At 45.9% G+C, this 26,763-nt stretch overlaps 1 long non-coding RNA gene across 1 annotated transcript; it reads right to left on the bottom strand.

Moving 5' to 3' along the window:
- Positions 1-22,463, bottom strand: LOC118880134. Its single transcript, XR_005016222.1, has 5 exons — positions 22,423-22,463; positions 21,984-22,092; positions 3,115-5,033; positions 2,337-3,024; positions 1-2,191 (listed from the first exon to the last, which is right to left on the bottom strand). It is a non-coding gene; the product is annotated as an uncharacterized LOC118880134 (long non-coding RNA).
- Between the last annotated feature and the right edge of the window lie 4,300 nt (positions 22,464-26,763).

Below are 26,763 nucleotides of genomic sequence, written 5' to 3'. Positions count from 1 at the left end.
AATCATATGATTATTTTTGCATGGTACATAATGAAGAAGCAGTAAGTTAAAAAAGCATTTTTTGATTGGTATGTCACTAAAGATTTCATTATAACGTTCATTTTAACACAAATGTTGATCATTTTGATTATACATAAAGATGCATTTCAACTGTCCCTATGGCAACAGTGATATTCTCCATTTAATTTATTTTAAAATAATTACGTGGTAAAAGCATGATTTGTTGACAAATGCATTTTCAAATAAGATATTATATCTTGTTTGGTTTCAGCTCATTACATATCCTAAAATGTAGATGGACATATATCTACATGTCATAATATCAAAAACAGCAAAAAGCACATAGTCTATTTGGAATTCTTGCATTTTGTTATTTAAAAGCCAATTGATATGTGTCTATAATATTTATATTTTTATATGTCCACTATCACATGTACTTAGTTAATATGCTTTTAGATACATGATAGAAAATTATTCTATCTTAAATGGAAAATTTTTATATCATTATTTAATTCTGTGATATAAAAAATAAAATGTTCTTACCATTTAGCAATAGGAAGCCCTGCAAGGGGGTTGGAGTTGGAGTATGATCTTCCTGTCAGGCAGTTTTGGGGTTTATACTGTTGGGGGTTCACTCTGCTTCTTGGATGTGTAGGTGTTTGTCTTTTGCTACACTGGGGAACTTTTCATCCACATTTCTTGGAATGCCTTTCTGGGCCCACTTCTTTCTCCTCCTCCTGGGACTCTGATGACAGGATGTTCGCTCTTTTGTTCTAGGTGCACAGCTCCCTGAGGCTCTGCCCACGTTCTTTTTTCCAGTCTGTTTTCTCTTTTCCTCAGATGGGGAAATTTCTGCTGTCCATCCTCAAGTTCACTGGTTCTTTCCTCTGTCCTCTCCAGTCTGCTTTTGAGCCGGTCCACTGAGGTTTTCATTTCAGTGATTGCATTTTTCAGTTATAAAAATTTCCATTTGGTTCTTCTTTGTGTCTTTTATTTCTTTGCTGAGAGTTTCTACTTTTGTTGTTGTTGTTTGTTTCAAGTGTGTTTGTCATGGTTTGTTGAAGCAGTTTATTTTGAGGGTGCTTTAAAATCCTTGTCAAATAACCAACATCTGGGTCATCTTGGTGTTGGTATCTGCTGAACATCTCTTCTCGCTCCGGCTGAGATTCTCCTGGTGCTTGGTCTGATGAGTAACCTTTTTATTATAACCTGGATATTTGGATTATTCTGTTATGACGACTTCTGCTTCGGAAGGCTTCCTCTGATACCACACTAACAGGGCGAGGGGCGCCATTCTTGCTGCCGGGTCAGGGGACGACCAGTTTCCCTGAGGAAGGGGTGCAAGGGTGGTACCCAGCCTTGCCCTGGGCCTCTCCGACGACCCGGCTGTGCTGGTGTCAGCCTTCTTCCCACTAGACGGTAGTAAACGTTCTGGCCCTAGGTCCCCCCTCAGCCTTTGCTGGGGTCGGGGGCGGGAGTGATGGTCGTGGATTTCTCCATGGAGTTCGGAAGGTGTAGGGCAGTAGTTGAGTCAAAATCCTCTGTCCTGCTAGGTCGCCCCTCTGGCCAGAGACAGCAGACTCTACTTGGGCCCTCTGGTCTGTGCCCACTGGGGCTCCCGGGCTGCTGGTTCCCTGTATCCAGTTCAGGGTCTAGGAGCGCACTCTCGCGCCTGGCAGGTCTGCCTGTTCTCTTCACTTTTCAGAGTCTTTGCATGTTTGTTTCACATCACGTGCAGGGATTCTGGCTGTACTTAGAGGGGGGACAGGGTGATGTGTGTCCATCCCATCCTAGTCCTGAACTGCAAACCCCTGCACTGTCTTATCATATCATTTTCTTTGGCTCTGCCAAAAATTGTTCTTTCCCTGTTTATTCCCATTTTCCAGAGCTCAGCATGTCCTGTCTGAGACCTTCTGCAGCAGAGTGGACCAGATTGAACGTGCGTTTTGCAATCACATTCACGTTTCACTCCGGCTCTGTGACTTCGGTGCTGTGTGATCTGGGTAAACCGCCGGCCTCTTGCGTGCCAACCGCTTCCTCTGTGAATGAGTACGGTGCTCCCTGTCTCGTAAGGTTGGAGCACTCATAGCAACGCACAGTGCATGGAACCGAAGGCTCTCGGAGAGTGGGAGCTGGTATCATCAACACTCTCCCTTACGCTGGCATCAGATTTCACAGTTTAATATCGGATCTGTAAAACACACACACACACACACACACACACACACACACAAAAATATTATCTTCAAAGGACATTATTTGTGATTTGACATCTGCAGTAAAAGCTTCACACACAGGCCCCCTGCACCTGGGGGCCCACTCACCCAGGCACCTACCGGTCTCAGCACAGAAGGCCGGCCGCGGGCAGCGTGGACACGGTGGGATTTTCACAGCAGACGATGGCAGGCGTCGTCTCCATCTAGCACTAACTGCTCTGCGTGTTCCAGAAGCTTCCCTGTGTGACAAGAGCCCCGTGGAAGTGTGACACTGACCGAGGTGAGTGAGTGCCTTCTACATTTCACATCAAGTTTTCTTGTAAAGCGTGGCAAACACAAAGGAGCCACATCTTACCCCGACGGGGTCTCTGCCACGGGCCTCAGAAGATCGCCTGTGGGTGTCCCCCCGTGGCTGCCCTTCCCAGGTTGGAGGACACGCACAGCGGCTCTTAGCTGGCGACCGCGGACAGTGCTGGCCGCGAGCTCGGAGCTGCTGCTGGGCGGCCAGGTTAGCGACTTGGGCACAAGTGGATGCACAGCGTGGCCCGCAGGACACACGGGGGACCTTGTGCTGGACCAGTGGGGAGGGCCTGGCCTCCCTCCCGCTGCTTCTATCATCTGCCTCTGCGTTCTGCCGACCAGCAGCCCGCACGGACCCACGACTCCTTCACCACGAGAGATGTGAGTGCAGAACCGTGCTCGCCTCCGTCCTCAGGTTCAGATCTTTCAGGCTCACTGCTTCCGTGGCACAAAGCCTGGCTCTGGGGCAGCCTGTCCTGCCGCTGAAATTGGAGCTGGCGGATGTCGCCTGTGTAGGAAAACACAAAGGTAATGGTTTGAATGTCTTTCATTTCTGTGTCATTCTCCTACAAAAATGCCTTTTACTTTTCTCTGATACCTGTTGCTTTTTTACGCAGAGGTGAGTAAAAGCAAATATACTATTTGATCTCGCACAGAAAGTCATATTTAATGATACTTCGTTGGATAGGTTGACAGTCCACGTGAACGAGCTTGAGAAACATTAAGGAACAGAAACTTCCACTGTGTTCTTGAGTTTCCGATAACGGTCTTCCTATTGGCAGCTTTTTAGCTGTGTGATCTCAGACGTGTTGCTTTACTTCTCAAAGCCTCAGTGTCCCTGTCTGTAAAATGGAGATAATAAGAGTCCCACCTTCAGGGCGTTACTGTCTGGATCACATGAGTTAGAAGATGGAAGCCCTTAGAACACTGTTTGGCAGAGAACGTGAACCATTTTCCCGCTGTGATTAAGGAGGAGAATAAAGTGTTCCAGGCAATTCTTCTCCAACATTCGCGCCGCAACTTGCCTTCCCCCTCTTGGTTGCTATGGTTGGATTTTGATTTGTAGGGCCCTCTGGATTTGGGTAGAAAACAAATAGCTTCACGTCTGGAAACTGGTGCCCCCCGCGTGGCCCTAAAGCTTCTTGTCCCAAGCTGTCCAGGGTCAGCCTTGCCCGGATTTTGCCCTTTAAATTTCATACCCTATTATATACATGTGGCATTTCTCTTTCTCATTTGGAAAGATTTGCTGAAACTGGTATCGTGTCTAAATACACTATTAGTACTCACTCAAGTGTGTCTCACAATACTCTGGGACAGTTTTTTTACATTAGCAGATTCCCTAGTCACCACAGTGCTCGACCCCCAGGCCCATCTCCCGGGGTCCCTTTGCACCCTGAAGACTTGGAGGGGGGCCTTGGATTTTGCCAATTACATTTGCTCTTCCAGAAACATTTGTTGTTCCTTCCCAGTGTCTTCTGCCCTCCTGGTGGGTGGCCAGCGGATTACTCAATGATTTGTTCCAGTAACTTCCCAGATACTGATTCCAAGATGAACAGTCTATAACTAGGTCCTAGGCCATCCCTTTTAAAAGGTGGCAATACTGTTCTTTTCGAGGAACCTCAGGAGACTTTTTCTGTCCTCTGGAACCTCTCACATGACGGCTCATGCCCCATTGTGACGCCTGCCAATGCCTAAAGTGGCCCAGAGACGCCTAAGGGAACCGATCCTCTGCTGGGTAATGGTCCATTATTCCTCTTCCTCTGCAACCTTTCCTTTCCATCCATCCATCTCTCACGGGGATTGTGCAAGACTGTTCACAGAAGCAGTCTTCAGCAAAAATAATGAACTCAAACATGAAAAATACATATTCTGTTCTTTTGCTTTCCATTTTAGGGGAAGGCGTTTTCCTTTATTTTCCCCTTCATTTAATATATTTGAAAACTGTTGAGATTTCTTATTTCTCCTGTGCTGTGGAATCGTCTAACGCTTGTCACTCTGTAACTACTGTTCACTAAGACCTGTCTTTATGATCTGGTGTGACTGTGACTTTATGAAGAAGCCATTTTAATACCCAGGTTTGCAGTGTTGTTCTTCCAGATAACATGGGGGTACAGTCAGCTCTACAGGTGTCTAAACGCTGGTCCCTCCCGGGCACGGTATGAATTCTTCAGTGTGATGCGCTGGGGGGAGGGGCAGGCCCACTGCTCAGTTCCCGGAGAGGCAAGTCCACGGAGACACCACTGGGAGTCACGTGACGCCTGCCAGGCCAGTGAGTCACACCCCATGCTTCCCCTACCCTCCCCGGCACGTTGGTGACGTGGTCGGGTGGGAGGAAGGTGGGGAGGCGACGAGAGGCCGGGTGAAGGGGCAGAGCGGTCTGGGTCTGACGACAGGTGAAGCCCTCCTGGGAGTTCCCTCCACTTCTGTCCCGGGTGGGACCCCTGTGTCCTCAGTCTCACATCTTCCTCTTTCCTGGCTGCATCTTCTCCAAGAGGAAGCACGTCCTTCATGAGTGTCCTAAAGAGGGTGCAGAGAAGCACAGATTTTAGGTTCTGGCATGCCTAAAAACGTCTTTACTTTACCCTCATATTTTATGGTTTGGTCGGGGATAAAATTATAGGTTGAACATAATTTTCCTCTTGCAATTTCCCTAGTTTTTATTTTCGTCTTTTTGTTTTTATAAAGGGAAATCTCAAATGGCCTGATAACATAAACTGCCAGGGCCCTGACCCAACCGTGTGTCCCAGCCCCACGTGTAGCTGTTTCTTCGGCATTGATCACGGACGACACACTTTTAAATGATACATGCGTACTGGTAACTCTTGGTCCCTCAGCTTTCTCTTACTGTTGTCTTGCTGTTGGTTGGTTGATTTTCACGGCAGCTTGTAAAATTTCTATTTTTGAAAATTCTATAAACATACATTAAAAAGAGCAGTATATACGAGGCCCACAGGTATGCCCATCATGCAGCTTAGACAATGACCGGTTCGTGGACCATCTTGCGTTTCACTCGGGATTTTGAAGGCTTTGTCTTCTCCCTTCCCTGTGCTGAGGAGTCCTATTCATTCTACCGTTTCTGTGTGTGACCTGTGTTTGCTTGCTGTTCCCGTTTCAAAGCCCTTCAGATCTTCTATTTGGTGATGGTATCCCCACATTTCATGATGATGGACCCAAATGTGGACCCCGTATTTTTTTTTACATTTGTACATCCTTCAGTGCTGAGAAATTTCCCTTCACTTTATCCTGTAAACTGTTTATAGAAATTGTATTTTATTTTAGCTCTCACACCTACAAATCCCAAGGCCTTTTATTTATTCCTTGCCCATACATATGTGTGTGGGTGCATGGGTGTCTGTATTCATCTGTTTCTGTTTCATGAATGCAGCCTCTGTTTATCTATCTAATATTAATGTTGATTTTTTTAAAGTTTATTTCTGCTTCCTTCATTTTCATTGACTATTTCCTCTAGCTTAATTTGTTCTATTTTATGTTTTCCCCATCAAATTTCTAGTAATGCTTGACTATCCTCTCATACTGATAACTGAGGTACTAAAACCCAGATTGGTTGAGCTCATGGTGGGGCTTGTGGATGGGTAAGGGTCGCCACACCTGGTTTCTGAAGGTCTGGGAGTACGTGGGGAAGGGGTTCAAAGAGCAAAGGGCCTTTCCCAAAATCTCCTGCGTGGATACCAGTCCCCATGCTGACCTTTGGCGGTGTCTGGGGTCCCACATTCAGAGCACCTACTGTTCACTTTCTCCACTGAATAAACCTTCAGTTTCCTGCGAGACAGAAGCGAGGGATAGTGGTTCTCACCTGCTACTCAGAATGCTGGAGGGGACCCTTCTCAGTGGGTTCCTTGAGATAAACTACCTCTCTTCCATCAATGTCTCCATCTATAGACACTTCCTCAGATCCTCAAAGCCTTTACCAGTTTTCACTCTGTCCTTTAAGTTCCATATACTTGTTGAAATACCTCACCTGCTGCTGTCTTTTCTCCCATCCTCTTTGTTACTGTGAATAAAACTTTTAAAATTCTTTTGCAGCGGGTTGGGTAGAGAGAAGATAAATGCATCTGTTCAATCCACCATGTTAGACAGAACATTTGTTTGTTTCCTAGAGTTCTTTTTATTTTTCTGATTTCACTTTTTTCCTTCTCTTGAAATATCGCATCTGGTTATGCGTGTGACTGATTCCTCCAAACCATCCACCTGCTTTATCTTTAAATCTCCCACTGTCTCTTCCCTGTTAAGGAGCAGTTACAGCCTCTGTGCTGTTCGATTCTTCCAACATTCTGAAAGAGGAAATTCTCTCCAGTGTAGTCCAAAAACCTATTTGGTGGTCTGTGGTCAGCTGAATTGTTTTTCCAGAATGTAATGGAATTAAACGCCCCATCGTAAGTAGATGTAACTGAATGCTTTGGCAAGTTGACCAAAAAAGGTTTCCGCAACCTCTTCTCGGTGTGGATGCCTATAAATAGATTCCATCAAGCCGTGGCCCTCAATCTTAATCTCTTTGGCCTTAGCACTGTCTGGTTCACGCCTCAGGTTTCCTGAGAGATTTTACTCCGTGGATCATGGCGTTTATCCCCACTGATGCGGAGCTTTCCTTCCATGATGGTAGAATGTGAGAATGTGCAGGATTTTCTCCCCAGCAAGGAAAGAACTGAATTTCCCATTAACTTGAAGAAATTTTTATGATCATCAAATTGTTCAGGTCTGGTCTTTTCAGAAAGCTACCAGAGGGGGCTTACCTGGGGGCGCAGTGGTTAAGAATCCGCCTGCCAATGCAGGGGACACGGGTTCCAGCCCTGGTCCGGGAAGATCCCACATGCCGCGGAGCAACGAAGCCTGTGCGCCGCAACTACTGAGCCTTTGCTCTAGAGCCCGTGAGCCACAACTACTGAGCCTGTGTGCCACAACTACTGAGCCTGCACTCTAGAATCCGCAAGCCACAACTGCTGAGCCCGTGCGCCACAACTACTGAGCCTGCACACCTAGAGCCCATTCTCTGCAACAAAAGAAGCCACCGCAGTGAGAAGCCCGCACACCACAACAAAGGGTAGCCCCCACTCGCCGCAACTGGAGAAAGCCCGTGCGCAGCAACAAAGACCCAACGCAGCCAAAAACAAATAAATAAATACAATTTTAAAAAAAGAAAAAGAAAGCTACCAGAGGGAGGAGAAGGGGCGGGCTGGGAGCAAAGAAATGATGACTATTAAAAAATGGTGTCTTTTGTTCAAGTTTCTAAACAAAAAAAAAATTTTCTTTCAGGAAACAGGGAGGACGCTGATAAAACCCAAAACATTTTGAATGTCAGTAGTCGCTCTGCACGTGCTTCTCCTGGACATTGGCACCCCTTCCATCCTCACAGTCTTTTTCTTTCCGTCCTGGCACTAAAAGGGTTAAATACGTACTGGGCCATAATTCAAACTTCCTTCAAGTACTTTAAACTCTCAAAAGCCCATGCAGGGATTATTATCACTTCCTGTTTTAGCCAGGCTCCTCATAATCTTTGGCAACTGTATTTCACTTGCTCTGTTTTCTCTGAGCCAGAAGGGCCCAGCCTCACCCTTTGAGCACCAATAAAGGCCGTGGTAAAGCAAACGACCCAGACCCAGATAACTGCACGGCCAGAACAAAGCGTTCCTGCCTGACACCAATCACAATAAATGGCAGCTACATTTAGGCCAAAAAGCATCCTAGAGGTGCTGAAAGAAAGGTGCAGTAAGATAGAGTAAGACTTTTAATCTTTTGGAATAAAAAAAGTAAATATTACTTCCACTACATACATTTGGAACATGTTTGAAAAAGCAGTTGACCTACGTTTTTAGGCAAATTCGTTGATCTGTGTCATCCTATTATATTTATTTTGTGCTCTATTTGGTCATAACAGTGTTTGAAGATCATTTGCTTAATCTGAAAAGTGAGAACAGAGTGTTTTTCAAACAGGCAAGGGGAGAAGTGAAAAGAAGATGTGAAAAGAGCAGGCTGGTGCACATGCTGGTCTCACCCGTTGACGGGCGACTGGAAGGTTCTCTGCTCTTCCTTGAGCAGAGAGGCTGGAACTAACCCGTGAAGTCAGCAGACTTCTGTTTCTGAGCATTTCCTGACTACGGGAAATACAGCTGAAGTCTGACGTGCTTATCAAACTGCAGTCCCCAAATAATTCAATCACCAACAAATTTCCCCTGTATAGATGTTTCAGTAGCAGTACACAGTCACAGTTTTAGTAAATATTTCACCTTTATGCCCAATGTATAATCAGTTGCTTCTAAAAATATATTGTAAGTGTTCAGGTAAGGGGGAAAGTTTATTTTCCTAAATGGAACGTAAAAGGATCAATTGCATTTAGAAGGAGAAAAATAGCATAGTAAGTGATGTCTTTCTTGGAGCTGTAGGTCTTGCTATCATCTGGGATTTTTTTCTGTATGTATGGGTATAGATCATTATTGAAATAAAAGCAATGGCTTTTTAATATTCAACATTTTTTAGAAACATAGGTATTTAAGTCCTGTTGATGAGGGAATATTTTTTTAAACTGGGTCATTGGAGTTATTTTTTATTTTTTTATTGAAGTAAAGTTGATATACAATATTGTGTTAGTTTCATGTGTATAGCAAAGTGATTCGGTTATACATATACGTATATGTATATATCTATATTCTTTTTTTTCGATTCTTTTCCACTATATTTTATTACAATTTACTTAGTTCCCTGTGCTACACAGTAAATCCTTGTTGTTTATTAATTTTATATATGGTAGTGTGCATCAGTTAATCCCATACTCCCAATTTATCCCTCCCCCCTCTTTGGTAACCATAAGTTTGTTTTCTATGTCTGTGAATCTGTTTCTGTTTTGTAAATAAGTTCATTTGTCCTATTTTTTAGATTCCACATACAAGTGATATCAGGTGTAAGTGTCTTTCTCTTTCTGACTGACTTCACTTAGCACGATCATCTCTAGGTCCATCCACGTTGCTGCAAATGGCATTATTTCATTCTTTTTCATGGCTGAGTAATATTCCCTTGTATATATGTGCCAACGTTCTTTATCCATTCCTCTGTTGATGGACACTTAGGTTGCTTCCATGTCTTGGCTATTGTAAATTAGTGCTGCTATAAACATTGGGATGCGGGTACCTTTTTGAATGAGACCTTTCGTCTTTTCCAGATGTAGCTAAGAGAATATTGAAAACTTTTTCTTCCAGCTTCACTGAGTTATAATAGACACACAGTACAAGTTTAAGGTGTATGAATATTAAACTTATTCCAAATTTCACTCTACATGATCCCACTCATTTTGTATTGAGACTTTTCCGAGCCAGTATGGGAAGGACCCCAGAGCCTTGATTTGAGCAGGAGGCAGAATGGCACAGACTCTCCAGCGAGATGCCAAAGTTCAAACCATGGCCCAACCATCAGTTGGTTGTGTAGACACTCTGTCTCAAAGTTTAGGGTGAAATGGAGATAAACCTGTCCCGCCCCGTGGGGTTGTTGTGTGGATTAAGCGAGTGAACGTGTGCAAGATCACTTAACACAGCAACTGGTTGTTATTCCTACTTAAGGGAAAACCTGGACTTACCCAGATAATTGTGATGGTTGAGGCTTTCCTGGTGGATATGGCCAGACAGCTGAGGCCCCTTTCTGCTTCCAAAAGTAAAGACATTTATGCCATAATTTGGGACATGAGCAAGTATAGTGGTGTCTGCGTTTCTGCTTCATTATCAGACATGAATCATACCATTTGTCCTCAAGTGATTTTGCATGGGTAGTACGGGCAGGGGTCTTGAAAAAGCTAATTTACAGATAGGAAGTGGCTTTGTCTCCTCAAGGAAAGTCCTTGCTAGTTACTGGTGCCATTTTCAGGGCTGAAATTCTTTTCCTTTTAAAGAAGTTTGAGACACCAGATGAAAGACATTGGAAAGTTGTAAAGTAGGGTTGAGTAGATTCCAACATTCTTCACTAACTGGGTGGTTTCAAATAGCTAAGATTCACACCTCCTTGCAGACAACAGCTTGAGAGAGGATGGAGGGAGGGGATGGATTTTGGAAGGAACAGGGTTAGGAAGACACAGTCATCTATGGGAAGAGCCCATGGAAAGGGTGTCCAGCCAGACTGCAAATCTTTCATTTTCCCTTTAGTCAGCTCATATTATACGTGGAAGATAACAGAGAGTTACAAAATGTAATTGAAAAATGACATCAAAAACTAAAAACTGCTGGCAGATTTTGGGAAGGCACAGCCTAATTCAGAGGAGATCAAGGGGGCCAAGGGCTGTGAAGTGGTTGGAAGGGAGCAGAGGCCAATAGGGGGGCTCTTTGGGGAGGTTGTCTCCACTGGGGGATTTTTATAAACCCTCCCCAGCCTCTAGCCAAGGACACTTTTACCTGGTATTCTGTTATTTGCAACTGAAATGCCCTAACTGACATAGGCTTGCAAATCCAAACTATCTCAGATACAAGAATTATTGGAACACGATTGCCAGACAAAATACAGGATAACCAATTATATTTAAATTTCAGGTAAAGAACAAATGATGTTTCAGTATAAGTATGCCCCAAATAGTGCATGGGACATACTTACACTAAAGATTATTTGTTGCCTATTTGAAATTCAAATTTAACTGGGGGTTCCGTATTTTTATTTGCTAAATCTGGCAACCCTGCGTTGGAATGGGAGTGGATGTATATGGTAACTGAAAATTAGCATCATATATGCCTCAACTCCCAAGGAAGGGGTGAAATTAAGGACTTATCATTTAAGAAAAATATATTCTAACAGTCATAATGCCATATTTGTTGCATGTTTAGCAGTGTTAAAAATGGGAGTCTTTTGTTCCAGTTTCTGCCAAGGCCTCTAGATAATAGGTGTCAGCTAGTCCTATACCTACACAGGTGCAGGACCTCTGGGGCACTTTCAAAGGAGGTGGTGAAAGTCAATTTCATGATTCTTGCCCCTCATCAACCTTCTTAGCAGAAGCTACAAATTCACTTTTAAGCCAGGATAAACCGGGGGAAGAGAGACACTGTCATTCTAAATGAAGTTTGGTATTTTACCATATAGGACTGGGCACTGTAATTTGATATAAGACTATTATTACTTTGAGAAGTGACCAGAAGACTGTGTAATTCAAGAGTGGTTGGAAAAGTTATGAGGACCAGCCTGAGATTTCACGCAGGAAAGAGACAGCTGGCAAAGCAGATTAAGAGGCACGTGAGGGACGAGAAGAATATGGTTGTTTCCTGCTTGTGTCTTGAGTGTCCTGCTCTTCCATGCCATGCTGCATGTTCCTGAGATCCCAGCCCTGGTCTGAGGCCCCGACAAATATTAGTGCATTCAGTGCTCTCAACAGCCCAGTGAGGTACACGGGTATATTATCATCATCTCCAGTGTACTGGGAAGGAAACCCAGACACATAGAGGTCGAGTAAGTCACCCAAGATTACACATCTACGGTGAGGCAAGGCCAAGATTTGAACTCATGCATTCTGGCTCCAGGACCACCTCTTGTAACCATTTTTAAGTGATTATTATTAATTAATTACTTAATCACTATTAAGTGATTAAATATTATTGTAACTTCTCATTAAGTGAAGCAAATGCAACCAAATTTACATTAAAGGCTCCATATTTTCTATACCTCAATAATTTTATTATTGTCACCACCCCAACCACCATTGTCATCACCTCATCATCATCTCATCATCATCACCTCATCATCATCACCTCATCATCATCATCATCATCATCACCATCACCATCATCACCATCACCATCATCACCATCATCATCATCATCATCACCTCATCATCATCACCTCATCACCATCACCTCATCATCATCATCTCATCACCATCACCTCATCATCATCATCATCATCACCTCATCATCATCATCACCTCATCATCATCATCACCACCTCATCAACATCATCACCTCATCATCATCATTATGTCACCATCATCACCTCATCATCATCACCTCATCATCATCACCTCATCATCATCACCTCATCATCATCATCATCACCATCACCTCATCACCATCACCTCATCATCATCACCTCATCATCATCACCTCATCATCATCATCACCATCACCTCATCACCATCACCTCATCATCATCACCTCATCATCACCATCATCATCACCATCACCTCATCACCATCACCTCATCATCATCACCTCATCATCATCACCTCATCATCATCATCATCATCACCATCACCTCATCACCATCACCTCATCACCATCACCTCATCATCATCACCTCATCATCACCTCATCATCATCACCATCACCATCACCATCACCATCACCATCATCACCTCATCATCACCATCATCATCACCATCACCATCACCATCATCACCTCTTCATCACCTCATCATCATCATCATCACCATCACCTCATCATCATCACCTCATCATCATCATCATCATCATCACCATCACCTCATCACCATCACCTCACCATCATCACCATCACCCTCATCATCCCCATCACCACCTCATCATCATCATCACCATCATCATCATCATCTCATCTTCATCATCATCATATCATCTCATCATTACCATCATCAATTCATTAATTCCAAATCCCCACCACTCTCTATATACTGTACACCAACATACTTGCACTGTTTTGTATCACAGGAATTGATGATTTTTGAAATAATAGTGCCAAGACTAGCGATTCTCATTTACTGAGTGCATAATATGTACTGTACTGAATGCTTTACTTATTTAATCCTCCCAACAAGCCCTCCAGAGTTAAGAGAATAAACTGTCCACAACCAGTAAGAAAAAGATTTACAACCAGATCTTTCAGATCTGCTGCCTGGCCCTTGACCATCACAGCATCTGGCCTCCCTGACAGGGTTTCCTCTCTCCAAGTACAGAGCTAGACTAATGGACTTAGCCTGGGCAAGAGAAAATTCCTCTGGGACGCCATGGCAATTGCTGACACTCTCTTGCAATCCCACCTTTGTCCTTGATATGTCCACTTATTGGGAGACGATGCTTCAATATTTGTAATTTATAGTGCAAATATCCTTTACCTTGCTCCCTGAAAAATACTTAAATAAAAATGATGATTGCCAGCTAGCACAAACAACAGGAGGGTACCCACCTTTCTAACATTTGGATAGTTAAGGAGGTCTGCAAATTTGGAAAACAATATAGCCATTACCAGGCAGCCGGCGTGCCCCCTCCTGATGCATTGTGGGTCAGAGAGAGCACAGTGTTCTGTAACCATGGAAACAAACTGAGTTTGAGAAGCCTGAGAGCAAGCCTCCAGCATCCAGATTACCCTTCAAAGTTGGCAAAGGGGGAGAAAAGCTCTGAAGTCACTTAATGCATGGGAAACTAGTTCTAAAATATCTAGACCTTAATGAAACCAATTATTCTGGCTGACTCAGGAGACAGGGAGAGCTGTGACCTACAGAAGTGTCTGATAAGTCAGTCCCCAGCCTCTAAGGGAAGCAAGAGCAGCAAGGAAGCCTTCTCCCCTCTCCCGAACTCACGTCACACGTCTTGCGCTCACTCTCTCTTTCCAGAAGGATGTGCCCTTCCGGAACTCCACAGGAAAGAATCCACCCTTCCCAGCAGCTCTGCTCCCACAGCCCTCTCACCATAAGAGAGGACGTCCCCATCAACCTGACTGTCTCTCCCAGCAGACACCTCAGCAAGACAGGTCACACCGAGGGACGTCCCTGGAAAATGCAATCCTTCCTTCTCACGTTGGCACCTTCCTGGGTGTTCCTGGGATTATGACTGAGAGTCATGGTCAAATCCAGTGGATCCTGGGAATCCTTTCTAGCCTCTGTGCCTTAGGGAAGCAGGGCTGGGGTCACATCTACTTGTGTCCATTTGCAAAAACAGCTGTTTTAGCTTCTACAGACTCCCTGAGGCCCAAGGAGCCACGGCCCTCACCCTGCGTTCTTGACTTTGGTCCTGGAGAGAGATGGATGGTGTCCTTACTGCCCTCGCACAGCCCCATCTGCTGCTCTGGTCTTAGCTGCATGTCCACCAAGATAAGAACTTTGGGCCAACACGTAGTTTTGTTTCTTGAGAGCAAAATCTTATTGGGTGATTTGGATTAACTGACTGGGGCTGTGGGGTGCCCAGAATCTCCACATCTCCGTTGGTGCTGAGGACACGTTGGGCATAAGTGGGCAGTAAGCAGAGAGGATGGCAAGGGGGAGCACACCCCCATTCCTCCCGGCCCAGCAGCCGAGCCCCTGCCTCCTCATGGACGGAGGCAGCTAGACCTGACCTTGGCTCTTCCTGAGGACGCCGCCTGAACATCGATTCCATGAGAGTGTAGCTGGGGAAATAGCCCGTAATGCCGCAATTATGGTTCATCTGTTGCTATGGTATTTCTGTGGCCTGTTTGGCTTCATGAATGTCTTGATTATTTTCAATACCCATTTATAGAACACTCTGTTCATCACAATGGATTCTGAAACCATCTTCGCAGGGTACTCTGATAACAGACCCCATTAGTCACGGCACTTCCACCTCACAACGTGCACAGGAAGCGGGTGTTGTCTTAATAACTAAAATCGGGGAAAGTGAAAGAAAAGACCTTATGAGAAATGACATTATCATTCTAATAATGGAAACTCAGCTTCAGTTTAAATTACAGTTGACATAAATTGATGTTTTGATGTCAAAAGATACCATTTGATATCATTGAGGCTTTGACATCTAGTTGGTGGCACAGTTGAGAGGAAATATTATTTGAAGAACAGGTGACTGATTTTAAAGGGAGGCATAATGAGGCCGAAGGAGGAGATCGTCAATAACCCTGGCTCGCAAATCTCTGGTTTCCAAAGAAACTATGTCGAAAACTAACTAATTCACAGTTCAGTCTTTTATGTATTGGAGCCTATATTCGGAGAATGTTTACAACTTAGGAATAATAATGTATAATAATTATGTATGTATAAATAATATTAATACTATAATAGTGTGAGCAATAAAAAAAGAGAAAAAATAATATCCTCCTATGGGTAAATGAATTACTGTGTATTCAGGCAACGGAATTCTGTATCACAGTGGAAATGAATGACTTAGATCTACATACATCAACACCCATGGACAACATACCAAACAAACAGGCAGGAAAAAGCAGAATACCTACAATATTATACCACTTATGGAGACTTCAAAACTATGCAAGACTAAGCAATATATGATTTAAGGGTACATTGCTATGTGCAAAAATTACAAAGGAAATTAAGTGAATAAGGAACACAAAAGTAAGCGAATAAGGAACATAAAATACACACACACACACACACACACACTCACACATATATATATGCATGAATATATCAACTGTGACCTTTAACAATATTGGTCCAGTTCTAATGCTTAAGCTGAATGGTTGGTCTGGGGTGTTTGTAATATTATTCCTTGTATCTTGTGTATACTTTTTAATATCTTCTTTTGTATTTACGAACCATAGTAATGGCCATCAACTTGCTTTTCTTTTTCTACCTACAAACGTTTATTTTCCCCTTGTCCCGGCAGGGCTGTCCCAGCACTTGCTCCTGCCAAGCAGGGATGTCCAGGCCTCCCATCTTCACAGAAGACACTCGCTTGGGTCAGAGGACATGCTCTCTACTGCTCTGTACAACGGGATTAGAAATGATTCCTAACCCCCATGATTACAATCCAGTAATAATAAGTATAACTAAGTGGCTGAATTCACAAATATGTGAGTTTCTGTCTAAAAAAAGCAATTGTGAACCAGGATGATGATGATGATTTCTATATTTTTCAACAGAACGTGTTGGCAAAATCATACAAAATAAAGTAGATGATCTTTACTGACTCTCTTCCTTTATATGATTTTTCTGGAATACAACAAGATCAAATTAGAGAGTATCCTACAATTTCCCTTCCCCTCTGATTTGGAACTGAGGCAGAGGGAGGTAAAGAAACTTATTTAAGGTCATAAAACACTGAGTGTCGCCAGGGGCTCAGTCTAAGCCCCCATCTCCCAGATAAGGGGCCAGCCCACACCATCCCCCCGCCTGTGTTCTCCCCTCTGATACGTTACTATGAGAGGGAGGACCACTTGGAGTCTGGCAACTGTTCTAACACAAAGAGCACTGATCTGGGAGGCAAGAGATCTAGGTTTAAGTGCTAAATCTATAATCCACAATCTCAGCCACCTGCCACAGAAGAACTGTCTCCATTTGTGGGATGGTATGTTTTAATACCCTGGTGAGTGGGCAAAATTCCCAACTGGATTCGACAACAAATACAAAGGTTTATGTGCAAAATCGAATGTGACCCAAGTGTAGCCCAATAAGCAACAGCAGATGCCTGCTTGGCTTTCGTCTCCAAAGGTGTACCTTTTAATACCATGATCTTTCCATCTTGCAATATTATTGGCAGCACCCTATTGGGTGCTAATCCTCCTACAAACACCTTGCAGCTTTGGACTGTCCAGGTGAGAAGGCCTTCAGTAGGTGTCTGGGGCGGCAGTGCCAGAGGGCACACTCTTTACACAAAGAAGAAACCAAGATGGTAGGGGCTAAGGGTGACCCCGAATCTTTAAAAAGAAGGCGCCTAGGAAAACATCTCAAGCCCCATCTTTGCCAACAGTACACTTCTTCTGGTGTGTCCTAGGAAGTAGAATAGCCAGGTCACTTCCAGGAAGCAAGCCTACCTTCTCTCACGATCAGACCCCCTTCTCCTGGTGCTTCCCTCTTGGGGGCTCCCACAGCCCCTAGTGCAAACCCATCTGCTGGTCGGCATTCTGGCTGCAACCAGAACAACTACGTCTGGCTATTTTAAGTACAAGAAATTTATTGGTGGGGTATGAATGCAGAGAGGGTCACAGAACTGACCCAGGACTCAGAAGGCTGCCAGGAACTCCGGATTTCTGGAAGGTCAAGGAGCAGGAAGCAGCAAGGCTCTCTCTCTTTGCATGAAAAGTCTGGCCAACAATACAGTGGCCAACAATACAGTGACTGTGAATGGATTCTAAGTACCACTTCCCGTCAGTGAGTCAATGAGTTCCCGCGTGGGAGCACGCAGCAGGTCCCGCAGCGGGTCAATGCCAAGTTCAGATGCCACAGGGATAAGAACGGGAGTTACTCCCGGTCCAGCTTTGGTGGGGACGGCCATGCACTGCATTCCACTAACACAGCACATCTTGGGGATTCTGCCAGGACACAAGGAGTGACAAATGCCCATTGAACTGACTCCTTCGACTCTTCTGGATTTATACATACACACACGCACACACACACACTTTTCTCCCTGGATGTTCACTTCCAACAACAAACTAGTTCTCTTTAACACACTGCTGCTCTCTTTATCTCAAACAGAAGATACGCTCACTCCTTCACCAACGGGCAACAACCCAAAGCCTCGATGGTCACCCTCTGTGGCCAGCCTCAGCACCAGTGTTCCTCCTTCCCCACGTCCCACTGTGTGCTGTCTTGCTATTCTGAAATCTGCGCACTAAATTATGGCCAGCTACCAACAAACTGTGTATACAACAGTGAGGAGAGGAATGAAAAATGGAAATTAATTAACTCATAAATATCTACATGACACAGCGAGGAAGGGAATACCCATAGAGGCTCCAGCATGATCTCTGCAGCGGCCAGAGCTGATGTTTATGACCCTCTTTCTACCATCGTGTTTGTTTTGCCTTCAGCCAGCATCTCGAATGGCTTGAGGTCCTTATACACGAGGGTTTCCCAAATATGCGTTCTTGAGGAATCTGAGAGTTTGCTGGTCCTGTCTGTAGAGGATTGTATTAGTCTGAGTTTTCCAGAGAAAAAGAACCAATAGGATGTGTGTATATAGAGAAAGAGATGTATTTTGGGGAACTGGCTCACACAGTTGTGGAGGCTAGCAGGTCCACAATCTGCACAATGGACCATCAGTCAGAGACAGGTGATGCCGCAGTTCAGGTCCAAAGGCCTTCAGCTGATACTTCCCTTTTCGGAGGTTTTTTTAAATTCCAGCCGTCCTCATGGATGTGAAGGGGCATCTCATTGTGCTTTTGATATCCATTTCCCTAACCACTAATGATGTGAGCATCTTTCCAGGCGCTTACCGGCTCTCTGTATATCTCCTTTGAAAAAAATATCAGATCCTTTGGTCATATTTTAATTCGGTTCTTTGTCTTTTCGTTATTGAGTTGTAACACTTCTTTATATGTTCTGTATCCTATAACCTTATCAGATGTATGATTTGCAAATATTTTCTCCCATTCTGTGGGTTTATTTTTTCAATTTCTGAGTGTCCTTTGAGGCACAGTTTTTTTTAATTTTGAAGAAGGCCAGTTTATGTATTTTGGAGGTTGCCTCTGCTTGGTGTGTCATATCTCAGAAAGTGTTTCCTAATCTAAGGCCGTGAGGGTCGACACCTATGTCTCCTTTTAAATCTTTTATAGTTTTAGCTCTTTGATCCATTTTGAGTTAATTTTTGTATATGGTGTGAGGTAGGAATCCAAATTCATTCTTTTTCAGGTGTCCCAGCACCATTTGTTAAAATGACTATTCTTTCCTTATTGAATTGTCTTAGTTTCCTTGTTGAAAAATCAATCAGCCATAGATGGCTGGCATTATTTCTGAACTCCCGGGGGCATTCTTTTGATCCTTGTCTTGATTACTGTAGCTTTCTATTAAGTTTTAACATGAAGATTTGTGAGTCCTCCACCTTTATTTTAATTTGTCAGGATGATTTTGGCCGGTTTCGTCCCCTGCACTTCCACATGAACTTGAAGATAAGTTTGAGCTTCTTGGACACACTTGAATGTGTTAAAATGATAGCAGGGGCTCACAGGAGGTTGAAGAACAAGACTTGTAAAACTCACAGGAAGCCAGAGAAAAGGAGCTCGGGCTGCCCTGGACATGATGTGATGGTTTCACCTCACCATCTGTGAACGGACTCCAATTGTTCCTTTGTTGTTGCTTTGCATTCTCCAGTTCCAAAGTCCTGGTGTGGGTGTCCAGCTGGCCAAGTCCAGTTCCCATGTCTGAGCTCTCACTATCTGGGAAAAGGAGAGCAGGCTCACTTTTCCTTTCGACTTTGGTATCAGGAGCTGGGACTTTGCATCAGGTGACAGGTTTTCACTATATTTTTAATAATATTCACTACATCTAAATGGGGATAACTGTTTACTTGTCTGTAAGTTCCCTAAAAGCAAGTATTACACTTTGTCCAACATTTTTATCTGCAGTTCTCTGTAAGAAGCATTTTTCCCTAAGGGATGGTGTCTTTTATTTCGCAAAAAAAAACCCCACACAAAATAAATATGTGTTGAAGCAAAAAGAGAATAACAATCCTATAGCCTAGGAGGCAGGTATAATTATTATCATTCCCATGGTACAAACAAGAAAAGTGAATCTTTAAGAGTAAGTCATTTACTAAAGTTCACATAAAAAGTGAATGGTTGGGCGTAAACTCAGGTTTGCAGACTCCAGCACCCACAGTCCTGGGCACTATTGGACCAGGTCGTGGGCCTGGACACTGGCCTTTAGTTTGTGGATCAGTTTCCTAGAGCTGGTTCACAAACTGGGTGACACCACAAACTGGGTGGTGGCTTAAAAACACCAAAACTTATGCTCTCACAGTCCTGGAGGCCAGAAGTCCAAAATCAAGGTGTGGGCAGAGTTGGTTCCTTCTTGCCCTGAGGGAGAATCTGCTCCAGGCTTCTCTCTGAGCCTGTGGTCATTCTGGCAATCCTTGGGGTCCCTCAGCTTGTGGACCCACTGCCCATGTGGGCCTCCATCATCCCTGGGTCTCTGCGTCTCTTCCTCTCTTCTTATAAGGATACTGGTCATTGGTATAGGGCCCACCCTAATCCAGGATGACCTCATCTTACCCAATGACATCTTTAAAGACCCTATTTCCAAATTAGATCACATTTTGAAGTTCCGGACGGGTGTGAATCTGGGGGGAGACTATCCAACCCAGTTCAGACTCACACAGACTTGAACTAGGGTATTGGCCCCTCCCTAGCTTCACGACCTCAGGATCCTCACCGCCCCCGGCAGCTGTGATGTGTAACGCGGGTGACAGTACATCCCAGTTTGCCCCGGCCAGTCCCTGCTGCCCTGACATCGCTTTTATATTGTCCCCATTTACTCCCCAAAAGTGTTTCCATTTGAACAATAAATGATGCAGTCGCCCCACGCGCAATGTGTGTGAATGTCTAATACACAGGAGGCCCTCAATAAGTAGCAACATCTATTATCAAAAGAAGCAGCATTCAGTAATGGGGCCACAGGTTTTGGGTAAAGGCTTTCTGTCACCTGGGAGGCGAAGGCCGAGCCCACAGTTGACGGCTGTGGCTACAAACCAAAGAGGACCATTCGTGCGTGGAGTGTGGAAAGGAGGATAAATTACACGCTGACTGGAGTTCGCAGAGGCCTCGCCCGTGAGTAGCTGCACCTTCAGCGCTGTGGCTACAGTCAATGGGTGTATCTACGTCGTTGGTTAAAAGGCAGGGCTGAAGCTTGTTCACTGATTTCTCCCCTGGCTTAGCACAGTGAGGCAAATAGCACAGCTTCTAAAGTTTGTTGATTTCCGGAACGAGTTATACAGACATTTCCCAAATCGAGGTTCATTACACTCAAGTGGGGTAATTCCAGCTTTCCAAGATGGACAAGCAGAGCCTAAATAGCTTTTGTTTCTTCTTTGTAAAGCGACCTCATTAAACTCTTCCACTAGTGCTTAAGGCGGGGTCTTGAACTCTGTATCGGCCCCATGTCTGCCCCCGACCCAGACCTACTGAATACAAACATCCAGGGTAGAGCCCAGGCCTCTGATGTTTCAAGACCATCCCTGGCGAGTCTCTGCTCATTAACCCAGGAGACTGCATCCACCCCCCAGAGCACCACAGCGCCCCTGCTGGCAGGGCACCCACCACCCCGCACTGCATGTAGCAGCAGAAAGCAGGCCAAGCCCTGCTCCCACGGTGCTGCCCTGTGGCCCCAGGAGAGGGGCCCTGGAGGCCGCTGGAACTACCCAAGGCGGGGGCCAATGTCCAGCTCAAAAGGAAACTTCCCTCTTGCTCCCAACTCCGCTCCATCATTTTTTCTCTGCATCATTCCCTAGTTCCTGAGGCCACGGGGACATGGCACCCTCTCCAGCGCAGCTTGGCTCCAGGGTTCGTGAGAAGGAGGGGCTCGCCCTTTCCAGATGTCCCCGCCATGCCCGGGGCGGGGATCTCTGCGAGTCCCCCGGTTCTGCAATCCATCCAGTGTTCTTTGTCTGCCCACTGGTCCCCCAGAAAATCATATTAATGGGTCCTACCTGGGAACACAGTGGCCCTGGCCTTACGCAGCCTGAAACTTCTGGAAGCCAGAGCCACACGGGTCATATTTTAGGATCACACTTTGAGACCCACAGTGAGACCGGCCCCAAAGGGATGCAGCCTAAACAGCCTGGGGCAGAGTCTGTCTAAAGGGCCCCAGGGTTTCACCTCCAATCTCCGCCTTGGTTCTATTCAAAGGGTTTTCCTCCAGGATCACACGGATTTCCTTCTTTCTTCTTCTCATCCCATCTCATTTTAATGTGGGCTTCTCTTCACTCTAGATGAAGAAAAGCATTTACAAGGTATGAGAGTCCATCCCTCATGTAGCCTATAGTTTCCATTAAAAAACAATGAAGTTGCATGGACGGACCTAGAGATTGTCATACTGAGTGAGTCAGCGAGACAGAAAGACAAATACATGATATCGCTTATAAGTGGCATCTAAAGATATGGTACAAATGAACTTATTTACAAAACAGAAATAGAGTCACAGATGTAGGAAACAAACTTATGGTTACCAGGGGATGGGGGGGAGGGATAAATTGGGAGATTGGCATTAACAGATACACACTACTATATATAAAATAGATAACTAATAAGAACTTACTGTATAGCACAAGGAGCTCTCCTCAATACTTTGTAATGACCTATATGGAAACAGAATCTAAAAAAGAGTGGATATATGTATACGTATAGCTGATTCACTCTGCTGTACAGCAGAAACTAACACAACACTGTAAAGCAACTATATGCCAATAAAAATTAATTTAAAAAAACAAATAAATAATAAAAATAAATGCTAACAACGACACAAATGAAGTTGCTCTAACCTAGTCCCAATTTCTGTGCCTTAAAGAAATAAAGGATAATGTTTATCCATCAGAGTGGCTTAACTTCACCAAACACCAGATCTTAAATGCCATTCTGAGGCCAAAAAAACCTTCACTCTTTCTTAATACTATGTTTCTATGGGTATATTAGAATACAAAATGAGGAAATTGAATTCTACCACAAACCTGAAGAAAAGTTACATCAAATCCTTGGAGACAATGTGTGATAATAAAGTGTAAAGGTTTTTCAGACCCTGAAAACACTGATAAGCAAAGGATCAGCTCGTTGGTCTTGTTCCAAAGACTTCCAGAACAATAATTGTTAAAAACACAAAGAGCAAAATGTATAAAAGTGCAACAACACAATGTTTCAGGTTTACCCACCGACATGCACATCTGTGGATTACTCCGGAAATCTGGCCCCCAGTTGAATTTATTTCACAGAATAACATAAAATGTTTACAAAGTCCGTCCTACATCTCCCCCAGAGATGTAAGTTTCAAATCACATGGTGCTTTTTTTAAGCACTTGAGGTCAAGCAGGAAGAGATTCCTTTTATGCTGGAAAGGAATTAGGGATTCCGGGCGTATTTTAGCTCATCTTTCATTTTCAAGCACTCCTCAGACGTTAATAAGCATAATCCCCTAATTTGGCGAAGAAACCCAGCCCCCCAATACCAGGCTTTTTCCTGGGCTCTAACAAAGAGAGCAGGTCTGCCCCAAAGCGGGGAGGGTATGCGGACTCCCCAGACCTTTGACCACCCTTTTGCCCCAAGCTCCAGCTTTTCAGTTAGGAAGTTAAAGAGAAGGAAAGAAAAAAAATATTCAAAATTCAATCACAAGAGTGTCTATGCATCATTAAAGACAGACCTTTGTTCTGTCACTTTCCGAACTTTAAATGTGAATTCTTCTTCTCAAGATTACTGCTGGACTTTGTTCTTCTGGAAAAAAAAGAGAACGCTTTAAGCACCCTAAAATGAGGCTTTCACCTGATACTAATTTTCTTCTTAGTTATAAAGGCTATTGTTTGTTTGAACAAAGAGAAATAGGAGCTATTAGCAGCTGTTTACATTATAGGAATGAGGGCACAGAGGGGGGAGGGGAGGAAACCTCCTTCATTAACGAGCAGGGGACGTTGATAACTGCGGAACTGCAGGCCCGAAAAAGGAAAGACAATGCTTATATTTTCCAGTCCTTCCACCCATCCAAGACGCTATATTTACCATCTGTTAAACGCCACTAACACATTTTAGATAGATGTAGGTTTAGCGTGAGATTTCAGATTAAACAAGCAGGTAGAGTCTGATTTTTAAAACAAAAACAACACACCGCCCTAGAACTCTGGGATCAGGCTTGTGTGGAAACACTGCAGGGCCAGGCTGAGCACACAGGGCGGCCGGGGGTCTGTGCCATGTCGGGGTCGCCCCCCGCCCAAGGAATCCTGGCCTTTCAGGAGGGGCCGCAAACCAGGCTCTCGATAAATATTTATAGAACAAATGAGTGAATGAATTTCACTTGAATTAAACATGACTCCTCTGTGCCCAGCATAATTCACTTTCATTTCAGTGATTGGAAGCTTGGCTGAAAAGTGTCCTTCTGAAACCTTAGAGCAGAAGTTTCCTGCACTGCCCAGCTCCCTGGAGAGCCTCCAACCTGGCCAGAGGCAGAATGAAGCCTTAACTCCCAGCCCTTCATCAGAATATTTTTATTAAGGAAAAAAAATCACAAGCGATGATATCCGGTGACTGGCTTCTGCCACGCACCCACCTCGCGTTCCACCTGGTCATGTGCTGGTTTCAAACTCAGGGCACAAGCAACACAAGTCAGAATTGTTTCCTTTTTTTAATCTTTGGGGAAGAACCAGAAATGGAGGAGAGGGAAGAGTAACAAGGGCGGATTAAACAGGAGGCAGGTCCAGGCTTTTAATATGACTGTTGCTAACTCACCAGATGATCAGAGCATTAAATGCAGGCGTAATTTGTCCACGGAGGTCCCTCCATTGTTTCCTGAAGCATCAAGGGGGGTGGGAGTGGGATTCAGCGTTTACATCCACGAATCCTAAAGGCAAGGCTAATGCCCTTTGCCACTAAAGCTGGGGACCTTGCTGTATCTCTCTTGAAAGGAACAAGCTACGTTTTGAAGGACCATTGCCTTCCATGTGGAAATATTTATTTGCTAGCCACTGCAGAGCTGCCAGGAAGGGATAAAGCATCTCCTGCTGGAGTTTCAGAAGCCAGTCTCCAATCGCTGGATTATGCTGTGTTCTCTGCCTCTCCCTCACGACTTCATCAATCTTTTTCTTTTCTTTTTACTATAAGAGACTTTCATTTATTGCTTCTAGAAAGCCAGGTGCATTGCAGTGGATCTCTTCGGCAGAATCCTTGTTTCATCATGGAGCTCCTAAGGTGTGCTGGCCACTGGCAGCGGGATGCAGAGAGGAGGGGCCCCTGGCCCACCTCTTGGGGCCACCTTGAGCTGGGAGGGACTCGGCTTTTCCATGACACACACTGACTTAAGTCCTTCAGAGATTTAAAAATCCCCTCTGTGAGCCCAAACTTTCCCGTTGCTGGCCAGAAAAAGAGAGTTCCCAGGAGTTTCGGTTCCTGATGCTCGAAGCAAACAGCATTTGCACAAAATGGGCGGGGGGGGGGGGCTCTCAGAAGTGCCTGTTTTGCACGGTTTACAAACACGCTCAGGTTGCACTTAGCCCTTGTGCTTGCTTTTAAAAGTGAAATTTTGGCATTTTGCATTTAATCCAGACTAAAGCTCTTTGGTATCAGGACTTAAAAGGTCTTCCAATGGCCAAGACTTTGCAGCTTGGATTAACATCTTTGGAAAGGTTAGATGAGGCCATTTTCTAAAGCCGTTGAGGGCACAAACACAGGACTTTCTGCCCTGCTGAAAAAGCGGGGGGAAACGGGGTTCTCCCGGCCCAGCCTCTCCTCCCGTCTGTCCGCCTCTGGGTCCGCGGGGAGCTGCGGGCGCTGCAAGGCTGCGGGCACTTGCACGAAGCATCCCGGCTGCACTGAGGAAGGCGGGACCACCTCGGTCCGCGTGGCCGCGGCCTCCCAAGAAACCGGAGCCGGATCCGGAGCAGGCCGAGGAGGCGCGGCCCAGACCTGCCAGCAGGGGGCGCCGCGGGCCCCGCCGAGACAAAGGCCCACAGCCCAGAGCCGGGAAATGGGGGCGGCGCCCGGGGCCGAGGTGGGCTGCCGGGGGGGCGGGGCCTGGTGGCCCCCCTCCCAGCGCCGCCCCTCCCCCCCTCGAAGCCGCAGCCCAAATCCGCCCGCGGCCCGGGGGCCTGACCCGGTGCAGCCCGGCGCCCCCCGGGAGGGGACGATGGATGACCTGGTGTCTTTCCTAAGATGGTTCCCGTGGGCTGCGCGGTCGCGGGCATCTGTCCCCGTGTCACCGACGGGCTTCCCCCCGGCGCAGCGCGGCTGCACCGGGGGCCGCGAGGAGGGGACCCCGGGCCCGCGTGGGCACGGCCGCCGAGGCCTGCGTGCTCCCTGGGGTGTCCGGGGGCACAAACCCCAGCGTCCCGACCCGGCGAGCAGGCCGGGCAGGTCCTCCCTCCCCGGCCCTGCCCGCCCCGCCGGCCCCTCCCAGCGGTGACCTCATTCCCAGGCTGGGGAGCGGGGTGAGACCGCCGCCCGGGCCCAGGCATTTGCAGGCACGCGCAGCGCGGGCGGCCTCGGGTTGTCTTTAGAGACACCGTAGTTTTGTGTGGCCCAGGCCACCTTCCCGACACTGGAGCCCAGCGCACTGACAGACTCACTTCGGTGCTGTGTCGCGGGACGCCCACGGCCCTCTCGCACTTCGCACCAGGCGAGAGCAAACCCTGGCCGCCGCGCAGAGACCCTCCCCGCCGTCTGCACACACGTCCCCAGCCCGCGGCCCGCGAGGGCTGAGGCTGCTGCCCGGCTCCAGTGCGGGTCGGGTCCACACGGCTTGACCGGATCTGCTGAGGGAGACCAGGGCCTCGGGGGAAGCTGCGCAAAGCCCTCCGCTCCCGCCGGGTGCTCGGAGGACAAAGAGGGGCCTGTGCGTCAGGCCTCCCTCCAGCCAGTGGGAGACACACCCGGAAGCACCTTCTCCCACGCAGGCCGCACCTGTGCC

This window comes from Balaenoptera musculus, chromosome 14 (genome assembly GCF_009873245.2).
Source record: "Balaenoptera musculus isolate JJ_BM4_2016_0621 chromosome 14, mBalMus1.pri.v3, whole genome shotgun sequence".
In the NCBI taxonomy this organism is placed as follows: Eukaryota; Metazoa; Chordata; class Mammalia; order Artiodactyla; family Balaenopteridae; genus Balaenoptera; species Balaenoptera musculus.
Note: the sequence above shows the minus strand (reverse complement) of the source record. Positions and strands in the feature narration are given on the sequence as shown.